The following is a 21,595-nucleotide window of genomic DNA, read 5'->3' as shown; positions in this document are numbered from 1 at the left end:
TGTAATAGGCACAATTTTATTTTTTATTTCAGGGTTTGCAGCTAGTTAGTGCATTGAAAAACAGTAGAGGTTTTTCAATAGGGACTTTGTAGGGTATCCAAATCCCCAGGAAGTCCTAGCCATTGCTCTGGTTCCCCGGATTTCCTTTGTGTGCAAAGGGGGCTGGGGCTGGATTTTACTAGCAATATTCCAACTCCAAAAACCTTTTTTTCCTATTCTTTGGACTTTCCTCATCTCTATCAAGATTTATATTTGGCTTCAGCCTCTTCCCATGATCCCCATTCCCCCTTCTAGGGACTCTGCTGTCTGCCAGCTCAGCAAGACATACTACATAGTCTGTGCATAAATTCATACTTATTTTATATCCAAATGTGTCTAGAAAGCCAGTTGAGAAGTATAAACTCCATAGGCTTTGGATACTCAAGGAGGATGCAAGCCAAATGTGTCAAGCCCCCCTGGAATGTAGGGGATATTTGTTAAGCTGACCTGGAGGAAATAATCTAATACTCAGATAAGACACTTAAAGAAACTAAGAAAGAGTCCTGTTACATACAAGCACCGTTTGACTCCCCACTCTTAGGGTCTTCATAAAAGGGACACAAAAATTCTATTTGGGTCTCCGTTTTTATCAGGACAAGAGTCAGCTGAGTCTGGCCAGTCAAAACAAATCATCTTGCTTCTCAGAATTCTCGCGTCCTGGCCATGGATACCACCTACACCTGACTTCTCTCTGCTACCACAATACAATGAGAATTTCTAGAACATTCTTTGCTGGGTCTGAGGTCTACCATTCTGTGCATGCACAGGGAACCCTATGCAGATTTCTGGAGCTCTGCCTCTGCAAAGTTCCTCCTCTGTATCCTCTGGCCCCAACTTCCACTGCTCTCAGTCTCCTGAAGCTCCCATCCCACTTGGCCCTTGCCTCAGCTCAGTGAGACTGTCATGCTCCATTTGGAAACCCCCTTCTCACAGGACCTCATCTGGAAAGAGTGTCCAGGAAGAAACCCAGGGTGTTGTATGGCTTCCTGATCACACTTTTGCTTTCCCTGCTTGATGTGGGCTATGGGTGGGAGGCTGTTCATCTCTTCGTAGATCACCTAAGCTGTGTGTCCTGACTTGTGGGTGTGGGACAGTGAGAAGCTGCAGCCTTGCCCTTGGTAACCATGGCAACAATGCCAATTGTGAAGGTAATTTAGCAATGCAAACTCTATATGCATACCAGTCAGTCCAGGGAGACTCTGATGGTGGTGATGCCGAAACTTAAGGGGACTTGGCCTCAAGTGGGAAATATAACGTAGCCTCTGCATAAATTCAAAATTATCTAATTCTGTATCCAAGTGTGCCTAGTCTTTAGAAATCCAATTAAGTGATATCAACCCTATAGGCTGTGAATGTACAGAAAGGATGTAAGGGTAAATGCGTTTTCAAAGTTGCATCTAGAGGGAATGTAGTCGAGATGCTAATTTAAGCTCACCTGAAATGTGGGAGATATGTTAATTCAAACCTACCTGGTACTCAGGCAAACACTTAACTAACAAAGAAGGTCATTTTCTTTCATAAAAGCACCATTTGACTCCCACCCTGTATAAATGGAACTTGAAAATCTTGTTCAGGGCTCTGGTTTGAAACAGAAATTTCCTGAGTCTGGCCGGCCATCAATAAAACATTTTTCCTTCTCAAAAATCATTCCTGAGTCCTGGCCTTTCTATACCCAAATAATTGAATCTCTCTTGACTTCTACAATAGGGGAAGAAGGGAGGTCAGAGAATGAGGAGGGTGGGGGTGGGGGTGATGTCCCAGGAATACATGGAGGAAGTGCAGGGGAGTCTGATCAGCTGGATCAAAGTCAAGGCTTTTGGAGGATTTAGGGGGCAGAAAGAAGGAAGAAGAAAGCTTTTGAAGAGTTTTTTGGTGTAAAAGAAGAACAGGATATAAGATGAGAGAAGGCCTGAGCGTAAGGAATCTTGCATGTCTGCCACTGGTCTGGATAAAGTTGTTTAAGTTTTGGAGAACTTGGGAATTAAAATGTATTGATTTTTATTGTCCAATTGGTATTGCTGTAGAAGTCAAGAGGGTCAAGTATTTGCATATAGAAAGACCAGGACTCAGGAATAATTTTTGGGAAGGACAAATGACTTATTTACAACCACCCAGGCTCGGAGCTTCTCATTCCAAAACCTGAGCTGGAACAAGATTTTTGAGTTCCTTTCATACAGAGGAAGGGCCAATGGTTCTTTGTCTCAGTGCTCAATAGGCTTGAATTAGCATATATCTTTCACATCCTGGGTAAGCTTTTAGCATGGACTTTATACATTCTAGATAAGCTTTTAGCATATTGGTTTGCATTTCCCCTGAATATTTAAAGTTTATAGACTGTTTCTCCTTCTCCGGGACTGGAGTTGTTGTCATAGTTACCAAGGGCAGGGCTGCAGTTCTTACTGTTCCAAAGGCACCGCTCAGAAAACATACCGCTCAGGTGATCTACGAAAATATGAACAGCCCCCACCCAAAGCCTACATCAGTATTGCGGCCACACAGAGGTCGAATAGAAAATGAGTTTTAGGTCTCATGTCTCCTTTCAGGTACAGAGTTTTAAGTTTATGAAGGAAACAGCCTAGAGGTGTGGTTTGGCGGGAGGCGAACTTGAATTCCCTATTTTAGGTGGCCTGGGTGAGACCAGGGATCCCTAGAATGGGGGAGATTCTGAGAGAGACAGGCGTCCCCGAGATTCAGTCAGATATCTACAAGGAAATGGGAAACGGCTCTTGCAGCCAGACATCCCTGGAGCCAAGGGGTTTCTTCCCACAAGGACGCAGGCATACCGCCTGGCGTGGCCCTTGGGGAATGGTGAGGATCCTGACCTACCACTAGGTTTTCCCAGTGGGTTGTCCTGGACAAGGAGAAAGGAGAGAGAGAGAGACAGCAGGATCCTCTGGTGGAGAAATCCATAATTCACCCAGCTGAGATCTGATGTCCGCTGTTGGATGGGCATTCAGCCGTGGAGGAGGGGAGACCCTCACCAGTCAATCAGTTTCAACAGGACCCCAGTCCTGGGCTTTCGGCAGCATATGCTGGAGAAAAATGGTGTTCACTGGGACACGGAGACTGACTGAGCATAAGCAAAGAATTTATTGAGAAGCTCTCCCAACAGAGAGGGTCTGAAGAACAGACTTTAGTCCCCCCACCAGCATGGTGGGGTCTGAAGAGAGACCTCAGCCCCCTCGTGGAAGGTGCAGATGTGAATTTATACACCACAGCAGTAGGCGGGGAAATGTTAGTTCAGGGGGAGGGGGTTAGGGTCCGAATACAGCCTTGGGTCAATAAAGGGCTGTAAGAGTGAGTTCTTGTGTATGGCTTGGGGTGGTGGGCTAGGCAGTAGGGTTTTCTTGGAATGCAGGAGAGTTTGGTGTCCTGGAAGGGAGGAAGGTCCTTCTCTGCTCCATACTCACAGTGATATGGCTCATTCTTGGGGGGGACGCTGTCTTCCACACGTAGGCAGCTTGCTCAGTCAGTCAGAATGGAGCCACAGCCTGATGACCTGGTAATCATGGCAAATGTCTAACACCATGATTGTTCTTTTCTGGAATTTACATCTTTTACTTTTTTGTTGTTGTTGTATTGGTAAAGCTTCCAGAACAATGTTGCCTGGAAGCAGTGATAGCAGACATCCTTGCCTTGTTCCTTACAGTAATGTGACTATTTCTAGTTTTGCGCTATTGCTTATTGCTTGTTGATTTGGGATAATTACCCTTTATAAAGTACAGGAAATTCCCTTCAGTTCCAAATCAAAAAGAGGTATTTTTAAAATTTCAATTGAATGTTGAATTTTACTGAATGGTTTTTCAATGTCTATCAAAATAATAATAATAATGTTTATCCTTTACTCTGTTAACATAGTGAATCACATGAAAAATTTCCTCATGATGAATGACCTTTGCATGTCTTGAATAGTAACCTTTCTGGTTATAGTGTATGATTTTCTTAGTATGTTGCTGGAATTTGACTTCCTGATAGTTTATTCATTGTTTTCTTATTTTGTGTCATTTATAACTGTCAATGAGATGTGTTTATTGATTTCTTGGCCTGTATTTCTTTTGTTTTTTTTAGGGTTTTCTTGCTTTGCATCATTAGAAGCCAGTATTCAATAACATGTCCTATGTTTTTGGAATTTACTGAGATTTTCTTTGTGGTTAATGCATGTTGATTTTCTAAAATTGCTCCATGGGCTAAATATTTATTAGATTAGGATTGTAATTTTTAGTATTCAAAGAGACTACAATAAAACTTATGTTTTGTCTACTCAACCTGTCGATTTCTCTGATTTTTTTAACTCTCCTTATATGATGATGACTTTGCCACTTTTTCCTTGTATTTCTAATAGCTTTTGCTGTATATATTTCAGTGTTACTATTTAATATGTAAAGATTTATAACCACTAAATCTAAAAACTTCTTTATTTTTTTTTAGGAGGTACCAGGGATTGAACCCAGGACATCGTATCTGAGAACCACGTGCTCAACCACTAAGCTAAATCTGCACTCAGGAATTGTACTTTTTAAGCAATATGCATTCATTCAAGGAATATTTATTATATCCCTACTATGTAGCAAACACTCTTCTAGGTTTTAGGGATTCATCAGTGAACCAAACAGATAAAAAGCCCCACCCCCAATGAAGCCTGTGTTTCATAAGGAGGCGAGGTAGTGAGCAGCTCAAGTCCCTCCTCAGAGCCACAGGAAGGAGTCCTGTGGAGCTGGAAATCTGGGGGTGTGACAGTCTGGAGGAGCAGGCAGCTGTTCATCATTAATCCAGCCCCCTTAGCCAGGGCCTCTCCAAAGATACAGGGAGAGGTGGCCTGTAGGAGGCAGGTGGGCCTGAGGGGACGCCCACTGTAACCCCCCTACCTGCTAACGCCCAGAGCCACTTCTCAGGCATGGAATGGCCCCTTTGCTCCTTCTGAATAATGCTGAAAATTCCCCAAAAGAATGTCAGAAAGGCATAATTAAGTTCTCTGTAGCCTGACTGGAGCCTTCTGAGGAGACAGTGACTGCTCAGCTGACCTGGAGGGAAGTCGTCAGTTTGTGCTGTGGAATGCCTGCTCTGCCCTGCCTCCTCTGCGGGAAGCCTGCACAGCTGTCCCCCTCCATGACTCTGGATTGCTGGATGGACAATGGCCACCACCCTGGTGTCCACAAGACTTTTCTCTCAGACCTGTTTTTCAGTCTTTCTCAGAGTAATAAACCAGACTGCAGGTTGGGGTCCCACATATTGTGATTTAGGGAAGAGACCGACGCTCACATGGTGGAAGGAAGGCATAGTCTTTATAGTTGCCCAGAAATGGCCTCTCAGGCCTGGCTTTCTAGGGCTGGGAAGCACTTTCTAAGGAAAGAAAGTAAACACACTCTAGAGAAATATATAACAGCATTTTGAGGATGAGGGAAATCACTAGCTTAGAGGAAAATCTGCACACGCTTATAGTGAGCCACTTTGAGTATCTTCTACCAAGTAATGCCCCAGCTCTCCGGTGCTCTAAAATTCTTACAGCACTGATACCCACCCTTGGACTTAGCAAAATTCCAAGCAGTCAAGGAAAGTAGCACACATATCCGTTTTGTAGGTCTTTGTTTTCCACTCACAACATCCAAGTGGCTCTATCTCTACTGCTAGCAATTCTTGCTGTAGTTCAAAGCCAAGCAACCCCAGAGAACCTACTCCATGGCAAGTCCCAGGCCAAAAGTAAGTTAATAGTCCTTTATGTCCCAGATCCTAAGACAATGTCTGTCATATGAGTCATCAATGAATATATTTGAGTGAATGAATATATTAGGAGTAACTATACTTGTTCTGCCTTTAACACAGGATTATGAGGAACCAATGAGATTTACACAGATGAATATTTGTGTCAACTAAATGCTATGTGGTGTCAAGGTATCAACACCAGTCACTCTCATGTTTAACATGTTAGCTCAAATGAGTTTATGATTGCTTTCCTTCAGAACAGATGGCTAACACACAAGAGGCCAAAAGTTAGAGCTGAGGTTGTTGCAGGAGGAAGAAGGAATAACAGGAAGGATGTGGCTCAAGTGACTGGGCGCCCGTCTACCATATAGGAGGTCCAGGGATCCATTCCTGGGGTCTCTTGCTGAAGGCAAGCTGGTTCGTGTGGTGAGCTGGCATGAGCGGAGTCCCGGTCCAAGTAGGATAGCAGGCCCACATGGAGACCTGATGCAAGCAAGATGATGCAAGAAAAAGAGACACAGAGGAGAGACAGTAAAAGATGCAGCAGAACAGGGAGCTGAGGTGGTACAAGAGATTGAGCAACCATCTCCCTTTCTGGACGGTCCCAGGATTGGTACCTGGTGCCGACTAAAGAGAAGACAAGCAGACACAGAAGAACACACACCCAATGGACACGAAAGAAGATAGGGAATGCAAAAACAATGGGGGAGGGGAGAAATAAATACATAAATCTTAAAAAAAGAAAGGAAGAAGGGGTAAGTTCTGGGGTTCTCACACTGGACTCCTGATGTACACCAGCTTGCCCACTCAAGGGTTTGGCAATAAATTAGAATAATGATATTTTTGCTGTTCTCAAGGAAATCTAAGTGAATAGGTGAACTATCTCCATTTTAATCTTCATTCCTACACAGATGGTTTCTGCTGCCTTCTGTCTGCCTACCAGAAGATAACATCAAATGTACCTAGGCCAAACAAACTTGTTTTTCTTTAAAAAAAATCCTTTGTTCTTTTTTTTTTTTCTACAAAAGTGGCTGATGTTTACTGTGAAAAATGCAAACAATGTAAAAGATGTGATGCACAGATCATACCTCAATCCCAGGCTCACTGCTCGGGAACCATGGTTTACAATTTGGTGTGTCCTTTTCTTTTTCCTTTGCCCTTCCCTTAGAGAGTGGCATGGCTGGGAGCTGGGCAGGAGGTGGGGCCAAGCAGATGGCAGGGAGCCAAGGGATTGGCTGGTATGGTTAGGAAATTGGCTATGTACAGGCACTGGGCAAATAAATCAATATATTGAGGATAATGGGGGTCAGGATTTTCACTGTTGGAGAAGGGAATTAAAAATAAGGAAAGGGGGAAGAGTAGAGAGAAATCTGAGTTGTTGGGTTGGAACTGGAAATATTAATGTGCACTCATGGCTTTAAAAATAATCACATGCATGAGATATTCACACAGATAGATGTAGATATATGTGTATACGTGTAAGCACACAAGCATTCTGTAGGGTGAATCTGCCCAATGTTTCCTCATGTGGAGACTTAGGTCAGGCCTTCTTGGCAGGGATCCCATAGAAACGGTGCTCGGCTTTTCTCCGCATCTAATCAGGAGTTGCATGATGTTACCTGTGCCCCCACTGCTGATGCTAACCTTGATCACCTGGTCAAAGGGGTGCCTGCCAGGTGGTTTCACCCTAAACTGACTAGTTTTCCTTTTGTCATTGAGAACTATTTCGTGAGGAGCAACTCCTTGGTGTGCACTGTTCACTCCCTGATGGTGGCCAAATTGGTGGCATCTATTGTGAGAGAGCACTTTCCCTTCTCCAATTCGTATCAGTATGGGCCCATGAATTTCTGGAATCAGCATAGGCCAGACACAATGAGGATTTCTTCTTCTTCTTCCTTCCTCCCTCCCTGTTGGAACATCATGTCTGCCACTTAAATAGTTCAGAAAAAGAATAATGAAAATGGGACAATTCATAGAAAAGGGTGATGGAGCAAATGTGATTAAATAGTAGAGAGAAGTGGAGGCAGGAGCTCTTTGTTATTATTCTTTCACCTTTTCTACAACATTTATTTCAAAATGGATTTTTAGAAAGTTGCATGTGCAGTCAATTTGTGTCTATGCATATGTGTACGTGCATGTGAATTTATGCATATGTACAGGTGTCTTTTTGAATGCACATGTAGGAATAGGGCTGGAATCGTCTACTATTGACTTGCTTCCCCCCGTCCCCCGCCCCCTTCCAGGTGCAGTCAAGTTCGGGAACCAGTGCCCTTAGTCAAGGCTCCTGGTAATCACCCTTAGAGCTAGTTAAAGAGGGGCTCCTGCCTTTAACCCTGGCGGCCCAATTCTCCCTGAGCGCGGCCTCTCCTCTGCCCAGCAGGGCAGGGGCTGCGGGGGGCGGGCCCGGCCTCGCGCTCAGCCATGGATGCTGCGCCTGAGCCGTCAGGGTCCAGCCCGGCGCCGCCGCCTTCCTGGACGCCCCGGAGGCCGAGGTGCTGCAGGACGTGCTGCGGGAGCAGTTCGGGCCGCTGCCCAGCTGGCTGCCATCTGCCGGCTCAGGCGTCTGCCCTCGGCGACTCCTCGGCGACCCAGGACGTGCAGTTGGCGCTGGAGCAGCGGCGCGGGGCCAAGGCCAAGGAGCGCAGGCGTCCAGGGCCGTCGCTGCTCTGCCGCCTCCGACCCCTTCCCGCGGGCGGGCTGGCCCTGCCCTCTCAGCCTCCCCGGGCGGCCTCGCTCGCCGAGGCGGCAGACCTCCTGAGGTCCGCCTCATTCGCCTGGTTGGTGGGGGAGAGACGGTGGCTTTGGTGACCTTACCGTCCCCAGGCTGCTTTTTGGGTGCCGCACGGGTGGCCTCCTCACCGCCTGGGCTTACGCGGGAACGGGGTCCCGGAAGAGGACAAGGGAGGCTCGCGAAAGCTGCGAAAATGTCTCTCGCGGACAGGTGCTTTTAAAGAGCTCATTAGTGCATGTACTTTGAGCCTCAGTTTCCCGACCGTGTGTGCTGGTCCAGTGCTCAGGTGGCAAAAGACGCCCCCTTCCACCTTTTCCTCTACATTTCCGTCTCTAAGCAAATCCCTGGTGGTGTCCAGGGGGAGCCAGTTTTTCCAGGGCCTGTGTCCTCCGGGGGCAAGGTCATCAGAGTTCCAGGACTTTAGAGCTGGAAAAGAGGGTGGTGAGGTGTCACACTCCAGAGAAATGAGGTGCTGGTAGCCCAGGGCCTCTGGCCTGTCTGACAAAAAAAATGAGTCACCTCAAGCTACATTTCAAGTGTCATCAACTACAGATTCTTTGGCTACTAAAACATTAGCTCAGCTATAAAAGCTTGAAGGGTTGGTGGCACAGTGTTTGAGTAGACAAGGGTGTGTCCATTTTAGTCATCAGTACAATTTACTGATGACTTTCTAAGTCTGCGATGCTTGGTGAGGTATTTTTACGAGTTCATTACATTATTCACCACAAAAAGCTGCAATAGTGGTGTTCCTTTCTTTGCATATAAACAATCTGAGGCTGAGTGATTAAACACCCTACAGGCTTTATAAGGTAGTGAATGAGGGAGAGGGTTTTCCATCTGCGTGTAGTTGACTTGGAGTTTTTGACAAAGACTTCCTAGTGCTTCTCTACCACAGGGCAGTGGGTGCCCTCTCCAGTGGGTTGGGGACAGTCAAGGGACGATGTAGACGTACCCCCTGTACACCCACAGTGCTGAGTTTTGCTGCTCCTTTTTCCCTGAAAGTGTCTGCCAGTAGAACTACTGCTCTTCAGAATATGCCTGCTTAGATTCGCCAGCCAGATAAAAGGGCTGTAGAAATGAGCTTCACAGCCCCGTTCCATGGGTTCGGGAGGTATATGTACAAATTAGCTTCTCTGTGTGTACCTTTTTGTTTTCCAGATAAAAAATCTCAATTGTGGTTTTGCCAAACTGAAGGCACTTGTGCCATTCCTCCACAAAGCAGGAAGCCTAGCAAAGTTGATGTCCTTAAAGGGGCAACTGAATACATTCAAATTCTCAGTGATGTGTTGGAAGGAGCCAAAGATGCTGAGGTAAAGGCTTAAGAATTCAGAATGTCACCAGCTATCATCTAATGGGCCTTTTCTGTGTGCCTGGTACTTGATGTATACTTCCAGTTCGTGTCTGACAATTCTGTCGGCTAGTTCCAATCCCTGTTTTATAGAAGGAGCAACTAAAATTAAGCCCACAGAGCTAAGAAATGTCAAGGCTGGGATTTGAATCCAGGTTTACATGAGCTTTGGTCACATTCCGAACCATCTGTATACTTAGTTCTTGTCACTGTCCAGGGCACCTGGATCCTAACTGCTAAATGTTTAAGTGAACCTTGGCATGTAGAGAGCCTGCTTTGCAAAATGAAACCCCGGGTATCACCGCCGTTATCAGGGTGGCATAGCTCAGAAGTGTCCAAAAGGCATTGGAAGGCTGGGCTGGTTTTATGGGCTTGTTCCACAGAAGGTGTGAAAATGGATTAATAAAGGGAAGAAGAGAGACCTTAGAAGTGAGCCCCAGGGAACACCTGTTGGCTAGAGGAAGGAGGAGCTATGAGAAAGAAGGTAGAGGAGCCAAGGTGGGGTAAAAGATCAAGGACGAGAGAGTTTTGGCCACCATGGGAAGCTGTGAGAAGCTACAGGGGTGCTGAGGAAGCAACCAGATTCAGCATTTGTTAGTGGAGGAGTGGGCTGGAAGTCAACTTGTACAGAGAGGGTTTAGGGAATATTATTGGTAAAGATTTGGAATCAAACAGAGAGAAGTGGTGGAGTTCAAGTTCCAGTCAACCTGTAAGTCTGTTAGAAGAGGGATCAAAAGAATGGAAGCAAGAGAAAAGCCGTCAGGTCAAGTGAATGTCATAGGTTTGTATTTAAAGACAGATGGGGAGAGAGAAAAAAGAGAAGAGAAATATTACGTCAAGTTAGGGCAGAAACAGCCAGGTGTACAATGTATTGCTGAATTGGTTCTTTCCTTCTGCTTGTCCCCCAGTACTGGTCAGGTGGTGCTGGGAGGACACATCCTGCGATGGGGATGGATTGTCCTATCGGCCAAAGAGAATGGTTGGGTTGTGGTGTGGTCATAGTGTTTAGACTTGTGCAGGTGGCTGCCTTATGTTTTCCTTGTGTTTTGTGCAGCAGAAATGATTTTTTTTCAGCTTAAGGGCAGAGCACTTAAGATTTTCCTATGCTGTAATATTTAGATGCCCAGGACAGAAGGTCTTAAGATTATAGAATATCAGAATTGTTGACTGAGTAATACTTTTTTCTCTATACCGTCAACTTTGCCATTACGGTTTAAATGAACTGTGGTCAGTTAAACCTCTGAAATATATTGATTTAAATCACCAAAGTTTGTCATATTATACTGTTCGATACCAAATATGCTTCCTAGAAACAAGACCCAGACCTGAACTATAGAACAATACTTCTGCATCACATGTATCTGTGGTTAGAGAATCATCCAGAAGCATCACCCTGCCTGCCAGCTGTATGGTGGGCTTGAAGAATGAGGACAGGCTCTGGGCAGAGGGCGGCAGTGGCGACTCAGCATACACTTGTCACCAGAGTATGCTGTCTACAACTAGAGTTATCTGCCCCATCAGGAGACTGGTAAAGTATTCCTTCTTAAAGTCATCTAGGTGTCAAAGTCTATAACTTGAAGTGTGGCTATTTCCATGCTCAAACATTACAACAATTTTGTGAAAATTTACCATGCTGTTCACACCTTGCATTGGTGTGATCCATTTAAAATAGATGAAAGCACACTTATGTAATTGTTCTCCTTGCTGTAGTCAATGATTTTACTTGCGGTTCACTGTGTTCCTTGGATTTTAAAAAATTCTTATTCTAGTAACATGCATACAAAATAAAATGTCTCCTTTTAAAAATATTCTTAAAATTTTAAGTTTCCTTTTAATTACTTTCAAGTATGTAGATATGTCCATAATGTTGTGCTCTAATCACTACAATCACCACCATCCTTTACCAAAACTTTTCATCATCCCACAGAGAAAATGAGTACATCTTGAGCATTAACTCCTAGTATTACCTACCCCCCCAATCCCCTGGTAAAGGATATTCTAGATTGACTGAGTTTTTTTCTAGTTATTTCATATCCATGAGATCATACAATATTCTTCTGTGTCTCACTTTTTCACTCAACGTGATGCCTTCAGGGGCTATGCATGTTGTGGCATGATTCAGAATTTCCTTTTTATGCCTGAATAATATTCCATTGTTTATATATCCCCTTTTCTTCATCTGTGGATGGATACTTGGGTTGTTTCCATCTTTGGTCAACTGTCGATAATGCCACTATGAACACTGGTATGAAAATATCTGAGTCCCTGCTTTCATTTCTTTTGGATATATACCTAGAAGTGAGATTGCTGGGTCACATGGTAGCTCTATACTTTGAGGAGCTGCCAGTTGTCTTCCCCAGTGGCTGCACCATTTTACATTCTCACCAGCAATGAATTAATTTGTTCCTATTTCCGCTCATCAGTACTTTGAGTTTTGCTTTTTTCTAATAGTAGCTATTCTAATGGGTATGAATTGGTGTATCATTATGGTTTTGATCTGCATTTTCGTAATGGGTGATGTTGAATATCTCATGTGCTTTTTGGTCACTTGTATATTTTCTTGGAGAAATGTCTATTCAAGTATTTTGCCAATTTTAAAAATTGGTTGTCTTTTTAGAGTTGTAGGATTTCTTTATATATTCTAGATATTAAACACTTATTGGATATATGGCTTCCAAATATTTTGTCCCCCTGATTAGTTTATGTTTTTGCTTCCATGATAAAAACCTTTGTATGAAAACTAATTTTGATGAAGTCCATTTATCTTTTATTAATTGTGCTTTGGGTCTAAAATCTAAGAAACCTTCGTCTAACACAAAGTCCTGAAGATGCTTCCTTATGTTTCCTTCTAGGGGTTCTGTAGTTCTGGCTCTTATATTAGGTCTATGGTCCATTTTGAGGGGTTTTTTTGTATATGCTATGAGGCATCGGGGTGAACTTTCATTCTCTTGCACCATGGACATCCTGTTTTCCCAGAATCATTTGTTGAAGAGGCTCTTCTTTCCCCATTGACAGGACTTGGCATCCTTGTTAAATTAGTTGATCATAAATGTGAGGGTTAATTTCTGAACTGGGTTAGATTCCATAGTCTTTGTTCTTGTAAGTACCATGCTGCTTTGATGACTGTAGCTTTGTAATAAGTTTTAAAATTGGGAACTGTGAGTCCTCCAACTTGGTGGTTCTTCAAGATGGTTTTGTCTATTCAAGGGCCTTTACCCTTGCATATAAATTTGGTGATTGGCTTTTCCATGTCTACAAAGAAGTCTGTTGAAATTGACTGGGATTGCCTTGAATCTGTAAATTTCTTTGTGTAAAATTGACATATTAATGACATTTAGTCTTCTAATGCATGAACACAGAATGCCCTTCCATTGGCCATCTTGGAATTTTTAGCAATGTTTTATAGTTTTCTGTAGAAGTCCTTTACATCCTTCGTTAGATATTTTTTTTTCCTTTCCCATAGATATTTGATCCTTGTGGTGCTATTGAATGATTGTTCATTACTAGTGCATATAATCACTACTGCCTTTTGCATATTGATCTTGCACCCTACTGCTTTTCTGAATTCATTTATTAGTTCCAGCAGCTCTATGGTTCTTCTCTCCCCCCTCCCCACCTCAATTTTTTTGTTATATAGGATAATGCAATCTACAAATCAGGAAGTTAATTATTCCTTCTCAACCTAGATGGCTTTTCTTTCTAAGGCCTAATTGCGCTAGCTAAAATTTCCAGTACAATGTTGAATTAACAGGGGGGAAGTGGACTTCCTTGTCAGGTTCCTGATCTTAGAGGGGAAAAAGCTTTCAGTCTTCCACCATTAATTATATTAGCTGTGAGTTTTTCATAGATGCCCCTTTCGTGTTGAAGTTTGCTTCTGTTTGTAATTTTGAGTGTTCTTATGAAGAAGGAGTGCTGGATTTTACCAAATGCCTATTCTGCACCAACTAAGATGATCATTTAGCTCTTTCCCCTTGATTCTGTTAATGTGGTATATTACATTAATTTTCTTATGTTGACCCACCCTTGCATACCTGTTAGGAATCCCACTTGATCATGGTGTATAATTTTAATATGCTGTTGGATTCAGCTTGCTAGTATTCTGAAGATTTCTTCATCACTATTAATAAGGGATATTGGTGCATAGTTTTCTCTTGCAGTATCTTTATCTGGCTTTGGCATGAGGATGATACTGGCTTCCTACGTGTTAGGGAGTTTTCCTTCCTCTTCAGCTGTTTTTGGGGTGTGGGGAAGTGTTTGAGCAGGTTTGGTGTTCATTGTTCTGGAACACTGGTAAAATTCCCCTGAAGCCATGTGCTGGTAGGCTCTTCTTTGGGAGATGCTTACTGATCTGATTTCTTTACTAATTTTTGGATCACTGCTATCTCTTCTTGAGTCAGTGTAGGTAGTTTGTGTTTCTAGGACTTTGTTCATTTCATCTAGGTTTTCCTATTTATTCCCGTGGGGCTAGTGGTATTCTTTTTCCATTTCTGATTTTCTTCCCCTCTTTCCCTCTTTCTACCCCTCTCTGGCCCCTTTCCCTCTCCCTTCTAGATAAATGGTTTTTTTTTTCCTTCAGAGAACCAACTTCTGGTTGATTTCTATTTAATTCTCATTTACTCCACTCTAATGTCTATTTCCTTTCTTCTGCTTGTTTAGAGATTAGTTGTTTTTCTAGGTCCTCCAGTTTTGAGGTAAGGTCTCTGATTTAAGATCTTTCTTCGTATTTAAGCATTTAGAGCTAAACATTTCCCTCAGCCCTGCCTGTTCATCCCTTAAGTTTTTGTATGATGTGTGTTCCCTTTCATTCACATCAAATTACTTCCTAACTTGCCTTGTGACTTCTTCTTTAACCCATTGGTTCTTTAATTTCCACATTTGTGAATTTTCCATTTCTCCCTCAGATATTTCTAGTTTCATTCCATTATGTTCAGAGAAGATACCTTGTACGACTTCAATATTTTTGAATGAGACTTCTTTTATGACCTAAGATATGGTCTACCCTGGAGAATAATACATTTGTATTAGAGAAGAATGTATACTCTGATGTTGGATGAAGTGTTCTGTATATGTGTGTTAGGTCTAGTTGGTGGAGAGTATAGTTCAATTCTTCTCTTTCCTTATTGATCTTCTGACTAGATGATCTAGACATTATTGAAAGTGGTATAGGAGTTGGACTTGGCCCAGTAGTTAGGGCATCTGTCTACCACATGGGAGGTCCACGGTTCAAACCCTGGGCCTCCTTGACCCGTGTGGAGCTGGCCCATGCGCAGTGCTAATGTGCGCAAGGAGTGTTGTGCCACGCAGGGGTGTTTCCCGCATAGGGGATGCCCACGTGCAAGGAGTGTGCCCCACAATGAAAGCCATCCAGCGTGAAAAAAGTGCAGGCTGCCCAGGAATGGCACCGCACACACGGAGAGCTGACACAACAAAAAAGAAACACAAATTCCTGTGCCACTGACAACAACAGAAGTGGATAAAAAGTCGGAGTGGATAAAGAAGATGATGCAGCAAATAGACACAGGGAACAGACAACCGGGGCGGGGATGGGGTGGAATGGGAGAGAAATAAATAAATAAATCTTTAAAAAAAAAAAAAAGAAAGTTGTATTGTGAAATTTCCTAATGTAGAACTGTTTATTTTGTTTATTTCTCCCTTCAAATCTGTCAATATTTACTGAATATATTTTAGGAGTCTGCTGCTAAGTATATGTATGTATTTATAACTGTCTAGTTGCCTTGACCCCTTTACCAGTATATAATGACCATCTTTGTCCCCCATAGTTGCTTTGACTTAAGGTCTATTTTATGTTATTAGTATAGCTATACCAGCTCTGTTTTGTTCTTGTTATTGTTGTTGTTTTTGAGGTATTAGATTGAACCCAGGACCTTGTATGTGGGAAGCCAGTGCTCAACCACTGAGCTTCATTGGCTGTCCTGAGTTGATTTTTTAATTTTGCTTGTGTTTTTGTTTGTTTTAGGAGGTACTGGGGCCTCCCGTGAGGGAAGCAGGTGGTCAACCACTTGAATCACATACATTTCCCTCCCTTCCTCTTTTTTTATATTACTTCTTGCATGGCATATTTTTTTTCCTCTATCACTTCACTTTCAACCTACTTATGCCTTTTGAATTTAAGATGAGTCTCTTGTAGACAGCATATAATTAGGTAATACTTTATCCACTTTTACCAATCTCTGCCTTTTGACTGGGGAGTTTAATGTACTTACATTCAAGTAACTGCTGATAATGCAGAACTTTCTTTTGCCATTTTCCTATTTTGAATTTGCAAGTTATATATATATATATATATTTTTTTTTTTTGACCCTCAATTCTTTTAATGCCTACACTCATATTTGGCTTTTGGTACTATGCCCTTTTGAAAAAACATTTCTTTGATGATATTTTTCATGTGTTTACTTGGTGATTACGCTGTGGAGCTGAAATTTAACATCTTAACTCTAACAGTCATTTAATTTGGTACCTAATTCATTAGCATCCACATACACCATTCCTGTATCTATTTTCTATCTCTCTGTCCTTATTAATTTGCATTTTAGCTGCTGCAGTAAGAGTTAGGGTTGCCTACCATAAAACACGACAGCACTGGAGTAACTGCCCCTATGGTTACGTCTACCAGGAGTCTCTGTTTCTCTGTGTGTTTGAACCACTGTCTACTGTCCTTCCCTTTTACTCTAAATAGCTCCCTTTAGCATCGCCTGTAGGGCAGGTCTAGTGGGGGTGAATTCCCTCAGCTTTTGTTTATCTGGAAATGTCTTATTTTCTCCCTCATTGTTTAAAGGAAGTCTCACCGGATATAAAATTCTTGGTTGGCATTTGTCGTTTTGCAGCATGCAAAGTATTTCAACATACTGCCTCCTGGCCTCCACCATTTCTGGTGAGCTGCGCAATTAATCTAATTGGGACTCCATTGCACATAACATTGCTTTCCTCAGGCAGCTTCAGAACATTCTCCTTGTCCTTTGCTTTCCCCAGTTTGATCAGGATGTGACAGGGTGTATTTCTTCCACTTTATCCTGTTTGGTGTTCTCTGGGAATCTTGCATGTTCATATTAACATCTCTTGCTCAGTTTAGGAAGTTGTTGTTTCTTTCAACTTTCCTTGTCCCCTCTTCTGGGACCCCCAGAATGCAAATATTGGTATGCCTGATGGTATCCCAGAGGTCTCTTGGACTATTTTTTGCTTTTTTGAATTCTTCTTCACCTGACTCACTTGTCTTGTGTTTAGGTTCATTGATTCATTCTTCAGCCAGCTCTGATCTGCTGTTGAAAGCCTCCTGGGAATTTTTCATATTCGTTATTGTGGTCTTCAGCAGTTCTGTTTGGTTCCTTTTTAAAACTTCTGACTCTTTGAGATTCACATGTTCATTTTTTTTTTTTAAATCCCCAGAAGCCTTTCATTTCTCCCGCCCCTGTCCCCCACCTTCATCTCCTTGTGCAAATTGAAGATCATTTTAAGTCTGTCTAGTACAACCACAGTCAGGTCACCTTCATTGTCTTCTGGATTTGTATCTCTTTTCTTTGAGTGGATCATTGTTTCCAGTTTCTTTGATTTCTCATGGCATACTATACATACTCATATATTCCTTGACCTGTTTCTTGAGTTTGTATCCAGCTCATGATATGACAGGTTTTCTTGTATGTAGGAGCTAAGAAAACCAAATAAACCTTAGCAGAAACCCTTTCAGCAGTTTGCAAATTGGATATGCATTGGCTGGACTCTCTGCAGGGGTGAGCCTTCTGATCAGGGAGGTCAGCCCACGGTGAATGCAAAGTGCAGTGGCCTCCCTGTCTTTTCTGGCCTGTGTCTTGTGCTGGGCTTGTGCTTGCTAGTGGTGTTAGGGGTTCCCTGTTTATGGAGTTTGTAAGCTCCCTGTACTCTCTTTCTCAGGCCACAGACATCCTCCCTCTCCCTGATGTTCCCCTGCAGGGGGTAAAGCAGGCCAGCCTTGGCAGCCTTTGCCCCAGGCCCCTGGCCTCCATGGTTTCTCTCACTGCCTTTGTAGTCTCCAGTTGCTTTTCCCAGGGGGGCAGATTCTGGGAAAAGGCAGGGGGTACACCAGAGAGGAATATCCTAAGTTGGTCTTTGCCAGCTGGAGCAAGGCCAGGGCCCCACAAAGGGAGCACTGGTTCGCTCCAAACTGCCCTGAGGGGGCAGCCAGGGTGGGTACCTAGAGCTGCTTCTATGGCTCCCCAAAGCTGTGCTTTCTTTACTTGGCATTTGCCTACCAAATGCATCCCCTCCACTGTCCTCCTGCAGCTCTGAGAAGTATGTCGTCTTTTAAGTCTCTTCTACTGCTTCTGTCCATCGTGGGCTAGAACACTGGCAGCTCTCAGCACTGGGTGCCTAGTGGTTTGAAGTAGCTAATCCAAAGGAGCATTTGGACCATTCTCTTCCTCCCACCCCCTGGATCTTGGAACTAGCTTTTGTCCCCTTCTGGCATAAGCAAATTATGCCAAGAGCTGAACCCCTCTGCTGCCTGCCACGAGAATGGGGGTTGGATGGTTGTAACAGCTGTGCTGTAAGTGTGATTCACTGGCATTTATTTCCATGTATGAGCATTTTCTCCCCATTGTTCCCTGAATGCTGTACAGCATTCTACTGGACTCCAGAGTTTGGAAATAGTTGACTGAGACAGTTACTGTCTAATACTTCTCAGAACTTCCTGCTTTGCCGTCTTTTTTGGCTGCCCTTTATTTGACTAAAGGTTCCTGGCTCTGGTTAGAGTCCTGTCCAGCTTATCCAAAGGGGGTGGCTATGTAAGGTTTTCAGGATCCTGGTCAGACACCCTAACTGGAAACCCGGTGCCAGCTGATACGCCACATTGGACTGAATGCTGGTGTGCAGAAAGGCCTAAGATTTGGGAGGCAGTTTGCAGAGTAGTTTCCTCTTCCTGCCCTTGGAGAGGACCTGGGAAGTAGAATCCTGGTGCTGGCAAGGATGGGCATTTATTTTGGGAGGCTGGGGGTAAAAACAGGTAGTACAAAATCAACGTCGCTGGAAGGCAAAGTCCTTAAAGTATATGAGAATTTGCTGATCGCGGGGATGGAGATTGACTTGTGTGGCCAGAGCAGGTTCACTTGGGGACTGAATTGGCAAGGATGTGTCCTGATAGAGGGACTAGAGCTGTGTGTAGCCACAGCATGTGATTTTGCTGGAGATGGGGATTAATAAAAGTCCAGGAGAGGCTCATGTAGAACTGGTGGAGTTTCAGGATGGAGGCTTTTACTGTGTAGGGGTTGGGTATTGCTGGGTGGTAAAGGTGTTTGCTGCCTCACTTTATTTATTCTTTGTCACGCATGGCTGTGAGGTATGTCTCATCATTCAAGAGTGTAACTTTTGTTCAGAATTGTCTTTGATGTTGTCGAGGCTGTGTCTCTGGAAAAGGGTCACTCAGGAAGTGGATGTAGCCCAGGCGACTGAGCTCCCGCCTACCACGTGGGAGGTCTGTGGTTGACCGTAGAAGACCACGACCTGGTGTGATGGATAGGTGGGGATTTTGACACAACGGGATGATGCAACAAGAGATACAAGAAGAATAAAAACATAATAAGAGAGACAACAAAATCTTGGAGCAGAGGTTCCCAGTGCCTCCCAAAGAAAATGAACAAGACAGCAAGATGATGTGACCGGCGGGCGCAACAAGATGATGTAAAGAGATGATGCAAGAAGAGACACAAGAAGAAGAAACATTGAGACATACATAGCAGGAAAAGGAGGTTGCTCACGCGATTAGGCACTGCCTTCCCATACCAGAGGTCCCGGGTTCAGTTCCTGTGTGCCTCCTAAAGACACAGGACAGAGCAAGTGCAAAGAACGTGGGGGCGGGAAGAAATAAATCTTAAAAAAATAAATAAGCCATTCAGTTTTGGAGTGAGATGCCATGAGAGCTGGGGGACACATATGGGTGAAGACCCTGCGTGGGGCCTGGATATGGCAGAGTCTAAGATTCAAGTGTTGGCATGTCCCAGGAGCTTCCTTGGAAAGCTGCTGAGAGGAGGCTGCTCTGGGGGTGCTGGAGTCCCACTAACCCCCTCCTCAGGTTGTGATCATCGGTGCATAAAACTGGATCACTGGGAAACTTCCTTGAACAGTTTAAGCTCTGAAATGAGATGGCCTAGACGGTTGGGATAAACTTATTAGCACCCTGGAAACACCCTGAAGCCTCCCTGTCTCTCATTTTCCCCAGGTAGGAGCTACTTGTGACAGGAAAATTTCCCCCCTGAAGCTGCCCTAGGCTTCTGCTTGGGGAGCGGCTCATCTGCTCCAGCGTTCCCTCAGGGCAGGGCTTCTTAACAAGGGGCGGAGAACTTGAACCTCAGACATTCCTGTGGGGATATGTCAGTGTGGGTGTGATATATTTATTAAATAGTACACAGTATAGTGTGGGCTTAGTAAGGGGTCTGTGGTTTTCACCTGACTAGCAAAGGAGTCCATGGAACAGGAAACGTTAAGAATCTCTGACCACGGGAGGCTCACAGGGCATATTCTGAGGAGGTTGGCTAGAAGAGTATTCCAAACTGAATTTTGCTTTTGATGGAGATGTTCTCTGGCTTGGCAGAGCCCCACGCACCCCTTATTATATCTCACTAGCCCATTCTAACTTGTTCAGATATCTAACTTTGTGCCCTGGACTAAAGACGTTAGGGCTCAGAGGGAAGTGGTTCACTGGGCTCTGAGACTTGACAGTTTCTAAATCCTTGGGGGTGGTTTAAGGGCTGGTGCTGGGGTGGTATGTGCTCTGGAAGTTGTCTGGCAGTTTGAAAAGGTGGGGGATCCAGAGCATGTAGATGGGATGGAAGTAACCTTGGAGTGATGCCCCTTCCAGTGGTGGATTCTCCAGACTTGGGCCACTGCACAAGCGATGAAACCAGACACCCAAGGGAGACTCTTAAGGCTGAATCTGACTGAGATAAGAAAATGTCAGAGGGAACACAGGCTTCTATCTCTTGAACCTAAGAGGGAGATTCCCTTTGTTGGAACTCATTTTTCTATGGGGGGGAATTGAATTAATCGTGGAAGTAGGTTTATGGTATGAAGTCTGGCATGTTGGACAAGAACTCTCACTGGTGTGTGCTGCCCAAGCTTGTCAGTGAGCTGAGCATAATTTGAAAGAGCCACAAATTCTATTTCTGACATCCTGGGCCTGGTGGTTAAGTTGACTGAAGTTAGTCCTCATCCGTCCTAGTGGACTTCTAGAGGAAATGTTTCTAGGAGACGCTAGGAGAGGCTTTATAAGATGTACTTACCAAATCCAATGGATGTGTCATGATGATGGGAACGAGTGTTGTTGGGGGGGGGAGAGGGGGGGTGGGGGGGTGGGGTTGAATGGGACCTCACATATATATTTTTAATGTAATATTATTACAAAGTCAAAAAAAAAAAAAAAAAAGGCATGTCTCGTTTGGTATAGCTGTGGTGTCCAGAACAGATCAAGGACAAAATGACTCCAAGAAGTATGTTAATGGTAGATCTCTTAATGGGAAGAGTAGAGGGTTATAAATACTAGATTATTTTAGGGACTCTTCTTGTCCTCTTTGTATTACTTCCTTTCTCTTTGGAAAGATTTACCCTATTTTTTTTTTTTAAGATTTATTTTTTTAAATTTCTCTCCCCCCACCCTGTTGTCTGTTCTCTGTGTTGAGGGGGATTGGGGGGAAAGGAACCAAGTGGCAGAGTCCCCCAGCATTGTGTGATCTGCACCGGGAGCCCAGGAAGAGACTAAGGCTCTATCGGGCTTGATGGCCAAACCCCTACTTGT

Source organism: Dasypus novemcinctus, chromosome 17 (genome assembly GCF_030445035.2).
Source record: "Dasypus novemcinctus isolate mDasNov1 chromosome 17, mDasNov1.1.hap2, whole genome shotgun sequence".
Taxonomy (NCBI): domain Eukaryota; kingdom Metazoa; phylum Chordata; class Mammalia; order Cingulata; family Dasypodidae; genus Dasypus; species Dasypus novemcinctus.
This window is presented reverse-complemented; position numbering follows the sequence as displayed.